The sequence below is a fragment of the Trichosurus vulpecula genome, chromosome 1 (assembly GCF_011100635.1).
Source record: "Trichosurus vulpecula isolate mTriVul1 chromosome 1, mTriVul1.pri, whole genome shotgun sequence".
NCBI classification, from domain to species: Eukaryota; Metazoa; Chordata; class Mammalia; order Diprotodontia; family Phalangeridae; genus Trichosurus; species Trichosurus vulpecula.
In genome coordinates this window covers 222,326,793-222,338,760 of record NC_050573.1, presented here as the reverse complement: position 1 = coordinate 222,338,760, position 11,968 = coordinate 222,326,793, and the positions used below count along the sequence as shown (strand labels likewise).

The 11,968-nt window shown below is 33.9% G+C and overlaps 1 non-coding gene across 1 annotated transcript; it reads right to left on the bottom strand.

Annotated features, from left to right (window-relative positions):
* Window positions 1–9,646: 9,646 nt before the first annotated feature.
* LOC118835010 lies at window positions 9,647–9,752 on the bottom strand. Its single transcript, XR_005009377.1, has one exon. It is a non-coding gene; the product is annotated as a U6 spliceosomal RNA (small nuclear RNA).
* Between the last annotated feature and the right edge of the window lie 2,216 nt (window positions 9,753–11,968).

The window sequence follows — 11,968 nt, the reverse complement described above, 5'->3', positions numbered from 1 at the left end:
CCACACCAGCAGTACTCCTTCCCTAAGAACCCCCAACCCGGACTGGGCTTAAATCTTCAGCAGGCTGTGCTCTCCTGCTCTGATCCGCCACTTAAATCCTCCCACCAGTTGGGCCTGGGGCCAGAGGCAACTGCAGCTGTAGCTGCCCCATGTCCGCTTCCCCCAGGGCTGGTAGCCGAACTGCAAACTCCTTCCACTCCTGCAGCTTTTCCCACTAACCTTCTCTGCTGTCTTTGGTGTTTGTGGGTTGAGAAGTCCGGTAACTGCTGCAGCTCACTGATTCAGGGCACTAGGGCGTGCTCTGCCCGACTCCTGGTCTGGTTGGTCCGTGCCGCTCACACTGGGCTCTGCTCCATTCTGTTCCCTGCTCCCAGCTCCCGGCTCCCAGCTCCGTGTGGGATAGACCTCACCCAGAGACGATCCAGGCTGTCCTGGGCTGATGCCCTGCTTCCCTCTGCTGTTTTGTGGGTTCTGCAGTTCTAGAATTGGTTCAGAGCCATTTTTTATAGGTTTTTGGAGGAACTTGGCAGGGGAGCTCACGCTAGTCCCTACTTTCCTGCCACCATCTCCCTGTATGAGATTTAATTTCGTCTTGGTGGGTGAAGGGAGGAAGAGAGGGAGGGAGAGAAAATTTAGACCTTAAAAACTTGTGGAACTGAGTGTTGTAAACTAAAAATAAGAAAGTAATTTAAAAAATAAATGAAATGAGAGTGGAAGAGAAAAACATAGAAAGGGAATGAGAGCTACAGAAGACAAAAGTATGAAAGAGAACAATAACTTTTGACAAAAGAGGTAGAAAATATTGTCCAAGCAATAGTCTCTATAGTAATGAGAATAGATCAAAAAGAATATAATGATTCCATGAGACAATAAGAAAAAACAATAAATCAGAGCACAAAAATGATGAAAAAAAATTAAATCTGAAGTATCTCATGGCAACAACTAATATAAAAATATGAAGGAAACATAATTTAAGAATCACTGGACCACCTGAAAACTGTGTACCCTTCAAAAGGTTAGATATGCTACATCAAGAAATCCCAAGAGAAAACTGTCCAGATTTTTCTTAAACTAGAGAGCAAAGTGAAAAAAGAAAGTATTCATCATTCACCTCCTGAAACTCCAAAATGAAAACTACCAGCAATATCATAGCAAAAATTCAGACTTTTCAGGCAAAAAAAAAATCTTACAAGCAACCACAAAAAAAAATTAAACTGCAGTCACAACCACTTGATAATTTAAAAGCCATCATTACAAAGGACCAGGGGGCAGCTAGGTAGTGCAATGGATAAATGGCCAAGCCTGGAGTTAGGAAGACCTGAATTCAAATCCAGCCTCAGAAACTTACTATTTGTCTGACCATTGATAAGGTGCTTAACCAAGTTTTCTCTAGTTTCCTTATCCATAAAGTGGCCTTCAGAAGGAAATGGCAAGCCACTCTTTATCTTTGCCAAGAAAATCACCAATGGGGACATGAAGAGAGGGACATGACTGAAAAACAATGAATTATGAAAGAACAGAGAATTTAGGAAATTATCTTCCAGAAAGCAGACACGCAGGCTTAAATTAATAATTACCTACCTAGTAAAACTGAGTAAAATCTTACTTTTATTTGGGGTCAGGAGGAAGGGGAAATAATAGAGATTTCATGAAATAGAGGACTTTCAGCATTCTTGATGAAAAGAGCAGTGACTCATAAGAACTTTGAAGTACAAACACAACAATAAAGAGCAATATAATGAAAAGAAATTTTAAGGTGCAAACAATCAGAAGGCAATAAATAGGGATAGACTTCTAAACTCTAAGATGATATGAAATTATGCATGTGTCTTTTCACTACCTGAGCATCACTGGGGGTTGAGGAGGGAGTTTAATTACACATTATAGCCAGGATCAAATATAAAATCTTCAGTTTGGTGTCCAAGCCCTTCATAACCTGCCATCTCCCTACCTTTCAAAAATTTCTATGCTTTACATCTCCTCATGTAAACTGTGATTCAGTGAAAGTGACATCCTTGCAGTTCCTCAAATGAGAAACCCCATCTTCTGACTTCGAGCATTTTCACTGGATGTCTACCATGTCTGGAATTTTTTTTTCCTTTCTCATCTCTGAACTCCCTGGCTTCTATCAAGTTCTAGCTAAAAATTTTGCCTTCTGTGGGAAGGCTTATACAATTCCCCCACAATGCCTTCCCTCTTCTGACTGTCTCCAGTTTGTCTACCTAGCTTGACTTTTGGTCTGTCTATCTGTCTATGTATCTACCTATGTATCTATGTATCTGTGTATCTATCTATGTATCTATCTATGTATCTACCATTGTATAGACTTGAATTATCTATTTATCTATCTGATATGTTATCTGTTTATAAATTATGTATTTATCTAGCTGGTTACCTTGTTATACAGAGTTGTTTGAATGCTATCTCTCTCAATAGACTGTAATTGCTTTGAAAGAGGGGTATTCTTTTGCTTTTCTTTGTGTCCCCAGTGCGTGGCACAGGGCCTGACACGTACTAGGAGCTTAATAACTTTTATTGACTAATTTATGTAGTGATGATATAAAAAGAAGAATGGAAGAGAAATACACTGGGGCAGGGGAAGGAGAGAGGGATAGGGAAAATTAATGCATATAATCAGGGCACAAAAATAAGTTTATCACAACAAAGTAGAAGTGTATGGGAAGGGGATATTTGAACATCACTCTCATTTGGGTTAGTGAGAGGAGAGAAATATATATATATATGTATATATATATATATATATGCATATATATACTTAGTTGAGTTTGGGAATAATTTTTACTTAGCAGAGAAACTGGAGGGAAAGTAGAGGAGAAAAGGAAGTAAGAGAAGGGATAGATAAAAAAGAAAAACTGGTCAGTCCTCAGTTTCAAGTGAGAATGAACAAATATTGATAACAACTATTTTGAGGTAACAAAAAATTGGAAACTGGGTGTGAGGTGACCACCAATTGTATTCTTTGGACACAGCTATATCACTACTAAGTCTTTCTTTGATCTCCTTGGGGATTAGATTTAGTAGTCATATGCCTGGGTCAAAGATATACACAACAGGAATCTATGGAGCATGGTCTTAAATCACTTTCCAGAATAGTTATACCCACCCACAGATGCACTAATATGGAATTAATGTTCTATTTTTCTTCAGCTTCCCCAACATTTCTCATTTTCATTGGAAAACAAAAAGAGCTCGTATGAAGATATTTACATGTATTGAGGAATGGCTGAACAAATTATAGTGTGTAAATGTAATGAAATATTTTTATACTATGAGCAATGGTGAAGTGAGAGTTTTAGAGAAACTTTGGAAAACTTGCATGAATTGATGCAAATTGAAGTGAATGGAACTGGTAGACAATTTATACTATATCATCAATATTATAAAAATTAAAACCTGAAAGATTTAAGAGATCTGGTCGACACAATGATCAACCATGCTTCCAGGTGCCTACCACATAGAATACTGGCCACTTCTTGAAAGAGAGCTTACAGGCTAGGGATAGGGACCTTGTTTCCTTGAGGCCACATGTGGCCTTCCAGTTGCTTATGTGTGGCCCTTTAACTGAATGCAAACTTCAAAGAACAAATCCCATTAATCAAAAGATTTCTTCTGTAAAATTTGGACTCATTCAAAATGTTGTACCCAAGGACCTAGAAGGCCGTATGTAGCCTAGAAGCTACAGGTTCTCCACCCCTATCATAGACTAATGTGCAGAAGGAAATGCACATGTTTGGATGCAATAAACACGGAAATTTCTTTAACTTGAGTATTTTTTATAAAATATTGATCAACTTGTTTACAACTCTTTTGTTATTCTTTGTAATTTAGTGAGGGAAAGAAAAATAGATGCTCGATATTTGAAAAATAATAAAATTTATTTTAAGAAGTGATGGCTTCTAGTAAATTTTAATGAGAGGTGAGTTAATGGGTAATAATAGATATAAAAACCAAGAGCCTCAATAAAACATTTTAAATGCTCCAAAAATACAGGGGACAGATATAGTAATATTGTAACAACAGTGTTAAAATGTTGATCTCTATATATGTATGTATATGCATCTAAATATACACATATATTAATTCAAAAACTGTGTATAACATGAGTTGTTTCTCATATTCTTCTACGTATCTTGAAATGTCTACATTTGATGATTGTTAACTAAGCATTTAAAAAAATTAGGAATATTATGACTCAAAATCTAAAAGGCCCAAAGAAGATAAATTATTTCTGTTGAAAATGATGATTATGATGGTGATTAACAAATATATCACAAAGCAATCAAATTAGTACAATTTTGTCATTAATATGGGCTATCAAAAGGAAATTTAGGATATCCATATGTACATATTTTTTGAAGCAGTTATTCATGAGAATGTCACCATGATGTTTGATTTCTTCTCATGCATAGTAAACTAAATAATCTTTAATGTATATGTTTCAAAATTGTTATAGCTGTCCCCACTATACTTCCTGAGTGCATGAGTCCTTATTAGCTTAAAGATTCTTTTGTACAACTGGGGTATGCATGATAGGATCCTGACCTGAGGCCCACATTAACTTCCTCCCAAACTCAAATTGCATAATTGAGCATAAAGGGGGATATTAAGAAAAATATTTCCTATGGTCTTTACAAATTTCAAATAACACATAAAATGTTATTCAGGAAAAAATACTTCATTTATAATAAAAAAGTATGTCAGTGAGGTCATGAATGATCTTAATTAGAATTAATAGATAAATTTCAAAAATATTAAGATTAATGCAGCATAAAAAGTTTTGTTTCCTAATACAAATGAGGTCAGACTACACTTTCCTGGAAGTTAATCAAGCAGAACTGGGATAGATTGTGGACTGCTGCACTGTAACAAATATTTTTGTAATGAGCAGTTTTGCTTTCCCTGTTCAGATATATTGAAAAGCAAGACTTAAATATAGCACTTTATCCACACCCGCTCATTTGATTTTTGACTTGATTAATTTCACCTGACTTATTTTTAATCTTCTTTGGAAACATGAAGAACTGTTCACTCTCTTAAATCAAATAACCCAATCAATTTTTCTTTCATTGGGGCAGAGAACCATTACCCTTAGCTTTGTGAATTGTTTGATATGAACCCCTTGGGAACAGGTTTTCACTGAAGACATTATATTCAATTCAATTCCACAAACATGTAATTAGTGCTTACTAAGTGCAAGGAACTGTGCTACATGCTGGGAAGACTAAGACATAAAAGAGCCCCTATCCTCAAGAAGCATATATTCTACTGAGTATGAAAAGATAACTAAGTGCTTAATAGATCTGAGTAGTGATGGCTGTCACATCAGCCACGTTCTAGTTGTAATTTTCTTTAGAAAATGAAGACTCCATGAGCATAAAAAGGGGAAGAAATGTCTACCTGTCTCTATAAAACTGTGTGTGTATGTGTGTGTGTGTTAGTTTGTTGCCCAAAAGCCTTGCCATTTTTCTCATCTGATATGAAATTATTGGATACCTGAATAGCCTGTTTTATTGATCTCATTAAGGATGAAAAAAGCTTGTAGAAATGACCTGGCCTATTCCTCTTTTTTTCCAATGTGAAAATCTCTATAAATTATTTACTCAAATGATCTGGCAAAGTTCAATGGTGTTGAGTGCTTCTATTTAACATTAGATAGATAGGTGTTAAATAGATAGACATTAGATAGATGAATAGATAGATAGATAGACTGAGCCTAGATTAAGCAGTTGTATGCTAATCTCTGTGCTTCATGTTAGTCAGGTAATAACAATATTACTCTCAAGATAACAGTTACCCATTGGTGTTTCCTGTGCCTGAAATGTTCACATTCCTGCTCTAAATATAAACAGATATCATTGATGCAATATTGAAATGATTCTTTTATCTTAGTCATCTGTTCCCTCATCATCTTCACTAGGTTGTGTCTACACTCCAGATTCTGCCATCAGTGGAGCATGGAACAAAATTATCTTGGATTCTTCAGCTTCTGTCTGGTGAGCCTGACCCATACACCACAGTCCTATTCCTCAACTATTTTCACACCATACACCATTGTAGGCAATCAACACCTCCTTGCTTTTGAATCCAGTTCTGGGAAAAAATACTTAAATCAACACCAAAATTACTGGAAAATTGCATCAATCAATTGCCCTGTGAGTTTAATTACTATTCTTGTTATTTACCAGTCCAAAATGCCATTCCTTGGTCACCATTATTCTAGTATATTTATTTACTTTGCCCATTATAATACAAATTCCTTGAAGACAAAGATTATCATTTGTTTTTTGTTTCTTTCTGTGCCCCAAGAACTTTGACAGTGCCTAGCAGAAGGATTGCCAACCTAAAGGTAAGAGAAGCTTATCAAGGGGCAGGGGGCATAGTTGGTAAATACCTATAATACTACCATGCTTAAAACAATCCTTTGCACATAGTAGGAGCTAGATAACTATTCATTGACTTGAATGACTGAACAACAAACACAAAAGAGTTTATAATAGAAATGGGAGGAAGACATGATGGGCAAATTGGTAAAATAGTTGTTCCTTCAATGTAATGACCTCAAAGAAGGTCATGTAAACATACTTCAAATCTATAATGCACTCCCACTGAACACATAAAAGGAGGAGAGAGAAACAGTACACAAGATAAAATGCAGTCCAAACAACCTCACAAGCTTGTGTTTAAGTATCTGGTTGTATTGAAATCTACTTGGCTTCCCCATTCATGGAAGAGATTTAGTCTGAAAACATACTTTCCATTCCATAAAAAAAGCAAAAAAATAATGCTGAAGAAAATGTTAAGGAAAGGGACTACAACTGTGTGTGCATTGGGGAAAGTCAAATCAGAAGATGTTACAGAGGCAGAGGCAGGGAGAAGGGTTGGGGTTACCATGTGCAAGAGAAAGAAAGGGAACTAGAAACATGGCAATAGGTTTCCTGACAAATTTAGTCTGACCAGAGGCTTGGCTTTGACATCAAAGCCTCTAATTTAGAGAATATGAACCTCAAGGATCTGTGGAGGAGAAAAGGTACACAAACATAACAATTAAGTCATGTAAGCAAAATTAGCAGCATTCACATAAAAGTAGAATGGGATAAAAATCAACACTAAAGAAATAAATGAAAGAAAAACTCAAAGCAAACAAAAATAAATTAAATAATCTTTTTGAGCAAATGAGAAAAACAGAATGAATATGAAAATAAAACCAACAATTTTCTATGTACAAAATAACCTAAAAATAAAGACACACAGAGAATGAAAACAATGAAAGAAAAAGATTTTACTAGACATAAGATGATGACAAAAAAGTAGCAGTTGTAATCCTGCTATCAGGATTCCAAAAAAACTTTCAAAAAAGTAATGACAAGACAGTTAAATTAGGGTTGCCTATTTTTCAGCACAATATAATACCTTAAACTAGACCATATGCTACAGCAAAGCCAAATTGTGAATAAATACAAACATGCAGGTCTAATAAAAATGTACTTTATGTAATAAAATATTTACTTTTATATAATGAAAACATACTTTATGATAAAAAACATTCTTGCCAGGAAAGTAGTAATTAATGTAGGAGAATTTTTTTTAAAAAGATACTAACCTAAGTGGATCTGTATTAATGATATAAAGAACAATCAGTGCTCCCAAGTACAAATCATAGAAACAATGAATATATAAATACATGTGAAACCAAATGGAAAAGGAAAGCTAAGTGCTGCAGAATTGACACATTTGAATTATAGCTCTGGAAAAGAATTGTGAGAATCCTTAGATAACAAGAAGAGCGAATCAATACTTAAGATTAAGTCAATACTTAAAGAAATTAAATTAGGCTATTCAATGGAAAGTCAAACAATGAGGCTGAAGTTTAAAGTCTTTAGCCACACAACAAGAAAGTGGAATTCATTGGAAAAAAACCCTCGTGTTGGGATAGATCGCAGGTAAAAGGGCTTGGCATGCAATGAGATAAATTGATAGAATCATGAAAACAATGAATATGAATTTCGACAGACTTTGAAAGATAGTGGAGGATAGAAGTGCCTAGTTTGCTGTGGTCGATGGAGTGATGGAGTTGGATGTGACAGAATGAGGGAACAACAACCACAATATCAACCACAACCACAACAAAACCAAATAATAAAGGTGAGAAAATTTACCAAAAGTATTTTATTCAGATAAAGCAAGCATAAGAGGAGAAAATCATCATGTAAAATATATTAAAAATGAGAATTTATGTTTCCAATTCAACTTTTAAATATGTAGAAAATTAAATTGCCAAACCTACAAAAAGCAAAAGAAGTTATGAAAATTAAAGAAACAGCGGCAGCCTGGTGGAGCAGTTAGGGCACCTAGGTAGCACTGTGAAAAGAGCATTGGCCCTGGAGTCAGGAGCACTTGAGTTCAAATGTGGCCTCAGACCTTAACACTTACTAGCTGTTTGACCTTGGGCAAGTCACTTAACCGCAATTGCCTTGCCTTCCCCCATACAAAAAAAGAAAATTAGAGAAACAAGAAAATATATAAATCAAATTCATACTGGAAATGAACAAAAATGAATTAACAAGCATTTATTAAAAACCCGTTTTGTCTTAGGCACTGGGAATAGAAAGACAAAAAACCAAAACAAAACAAAAGTCACTGCCCTCAAGAATCTTTCATTCTATACAGAGACAAAATTTATAAGTGTAGCAAATACACTTACCTCATTACCAGATCAACACTAAATCTAGACTGCCCATGAGGAGTTGGTCTTTCTCTAATGCTCTCAGGACTGAACCCCTATTCTGCTGAGCTTCCCTGACTGTTAACAAACATCCTTTAGTTCTTTAATTCAATTTAATAAATTAGTTATCAATTGCTGTTTACAAAGGATATTCATTGCAAATAATAGCAAAATGAGGAGTTATAAATATTTTCCCCAAGATGTCAGGATGCACTCTCCCCTATAACACTGGATAGAACATGCATTCAGAAGATTCACTTTCTATGGAACTTTGATGGCACTAAATTCAATTCCAGATGAAGCATAGCCATTGGGTGAGTGAATCTCTATCTTTGTTACTGTTAGATTGACAAGGTAAGTTGCTCAGGGCTTTCCTCCGTACGTTTTGGCATCTGTGATTTTCTTGGGACTATGGTAATTGATTTTTTTTTAATTTTGGAGAGAACAGGATGAGTTGAATTGTGAGGTCATATTTCAATAGAGCAAATTCTTAAAATGCATTCATTGAAAATTAACCAATTTGTTGAACTTGTGATTTGCCTAACAACAAAAAAGAAGATAAAATGATGAAACGAATTTTGTGTGAATTTATAGCAAAATGAAAGGAAATGAAAGAAATAATAAGAACTTGCTAAACAAAATTATGCACTAGTAAGAGTGAGAATTTAAAAGGAAATGGTAAATAACATTTTATTCAAAATGTACTGGAAATCTTTAGAGAATGAAACATCTAATTTCAAAAAAATAAAAGTTAAAATATCATAAAGATACTATTTAATGTATTCAAAAAATATTTAGTCCCATATGTATTTACAAGTGAATTTAATCACACATTCAAAGGTCAATTAACATGTATTAAACATTTTTTTGAAACTTAGAAAAAATGATTGTACAATTTTTTAAAATAATATGGAACACTTCATGAATTTGTGTGTCATCCTTGCTCAGGGCCATGCTCATCTTCTCTGTATCATTCCAATTTTAGTATATGTGCTGATGAAGCAAGCACAACACTGTACAATTTTTATGAGATAAATATGGTCTTAGTAGCAAAACTTGTGAAGGATATAGAAGATAAAGAGATCAGCAGACCAATATTGTTACTGTATATTTATGTTTAAAAAAACCCTAGCAAAAAGGCTAACCATAAATGATATACATGTGTGTATTCAAATACACATACACACACATTCACAATGAACAAATTTGATTTATACAGGGGACATAAGGATGGTTATAATATTAGGTAACCAGTGGACTGAATTAATCATACTAAGCAAACATAATAAAGCAGTGTGATTATATGAATAAATATGCAGAAAGCCTCAAACAAATTGCAGATCTCCAAGTGAAAATGAAGGGGGAGAATTTTCTGACTACAAATTATATTATAAAGCATGAGTCATTAAAATCAATTTATCCTGATAAAAAATGGAAAAGTAGATTAGTTGCATAAACTAGGTGAGGAGGAATCAGAAAAAAAGGTGAAACACAAAAATATAGTTTGAAAGATCCAAGAACATGTTACTTTGCGTTAGAATTGCATATTTTGCAAGAAATACTTGCAAAATTGGAATATAGATTGGCAGAAATAGATTTAGAAGAACATCTTAACCTATATACTACAATTCCCTCAAAATAAACAAGTGGTATGAAAATAAATACTAACAACATTTAAAAGAAATAAAAGAGAATGAGTTCACATACCTTTCATACCTTTGATTAGGAGAAAAGTGTTTAACAAAATAAAAGATAGGAAAGAGAGATCATAAAATAATTATAGATAATTGTGACTATATGGAATGGGGTGTGTGTGGGGGGGAATTTTCCTGATGGAAATGAATGCTAAAAGATTTGGCTAAAAGGCTGGGAGTCATGGGGGTGAAAGTTTCATGAAATTTATCTGATGTCTATCCTATATACATAAGGCTAAAAATGGTTAACTATTAACCATTTCCTAATTAACAACTGGCCAAAAGATTTTAAGTTTTTCTAAGCAGTTATAAACTATTAGTAGTTATATAAATAATTTCTCAAAATTACCAATTATAATAGTAATACAAATTAAAACAATTGTTATGAAGTTTCATCTCATATACAGCATATCAGCAAATATGAAAGAGGGTTTAAATAGCTAATCTGGAAGGACTGAAGAAAGATGGGAACATTAAAGTTCTATTAATGGAGTTAATTTGTTTAATCATTTTGAAAAGCAATTTATTATCAGTTGAAGAAATGATTAAGTTGTTTGTTTTTTATTTATTTTTGACTCAGTGTTTTGACTAGTAGACATATATTGCAATGAGTCAAAAAAGTACCAAAACTGATCAGTCAATTATAAAATATTGATGTGATTATGCTTTGTGGGAGTGAAGAACTAGAAACAAAATGAGTGCCCTTTGATGGAGGAATGGTAAAACAAATTGTGATACATGAATTAAAGGTGACACCTTTACTTTAAGAAACAAAGAATATGATCAACTGATGTTATTTTTTTTCATTTATTTAGATCTGACTTCATTTGTGTGAAAAGTGTTTCATATTTGTGTTATATAAGCCTTGGGTTTGTCTTGGCAGGTAGACTCTGAAATATTTTATAGTGGCTACAGTAACTTTAAATGGAATTTCTCTATCTCTTGTTGTTGGGCTTTGTTATTAATATATAGGAATGCTAAGGAATTATGTGGGTTTATTTTATATCCTTCAACTTTGCTAAAGTTGTTTATTATTTCAAGTAGTTTTTTACTTGATTCTCTAGGATTCTCTAAGTAAATAATCACATCATCTACAAATAGTGATAACTTAGTTTCTGCTTTGCCTATTCTAATTTCTTCAATTTCTTTTTCTTCTCTTATTGTGAAAGCTAACATTTCTAGTACTAAATTGAATAATACAGCTGATAATGGACATCCTTGTTTCTCCCCTGATCTTATTGGAAATGCATCCAGTTTATCCTCATTTCATATAAGACTTGCTGATGGTTTTAGGTAGAGGCCACTTATAATTTTAAGGAAGACTGAATTTAGGAATTAGTGCCATATTTGTGTCATAAAAAGAATTTGCTAAGACTCTTTATCCTATTTTCCCAAATAGTCTATAAAGGATGGGAATTAATTGTTTTTTAAATATTTGCTAGAAATCATATGTAGAAACATCTGGCCCTGGAGATTTTTTTCCTAGGGAATTCATTGATGTCTTCCTCAATTTCTTTTTCTGAGATGGGGT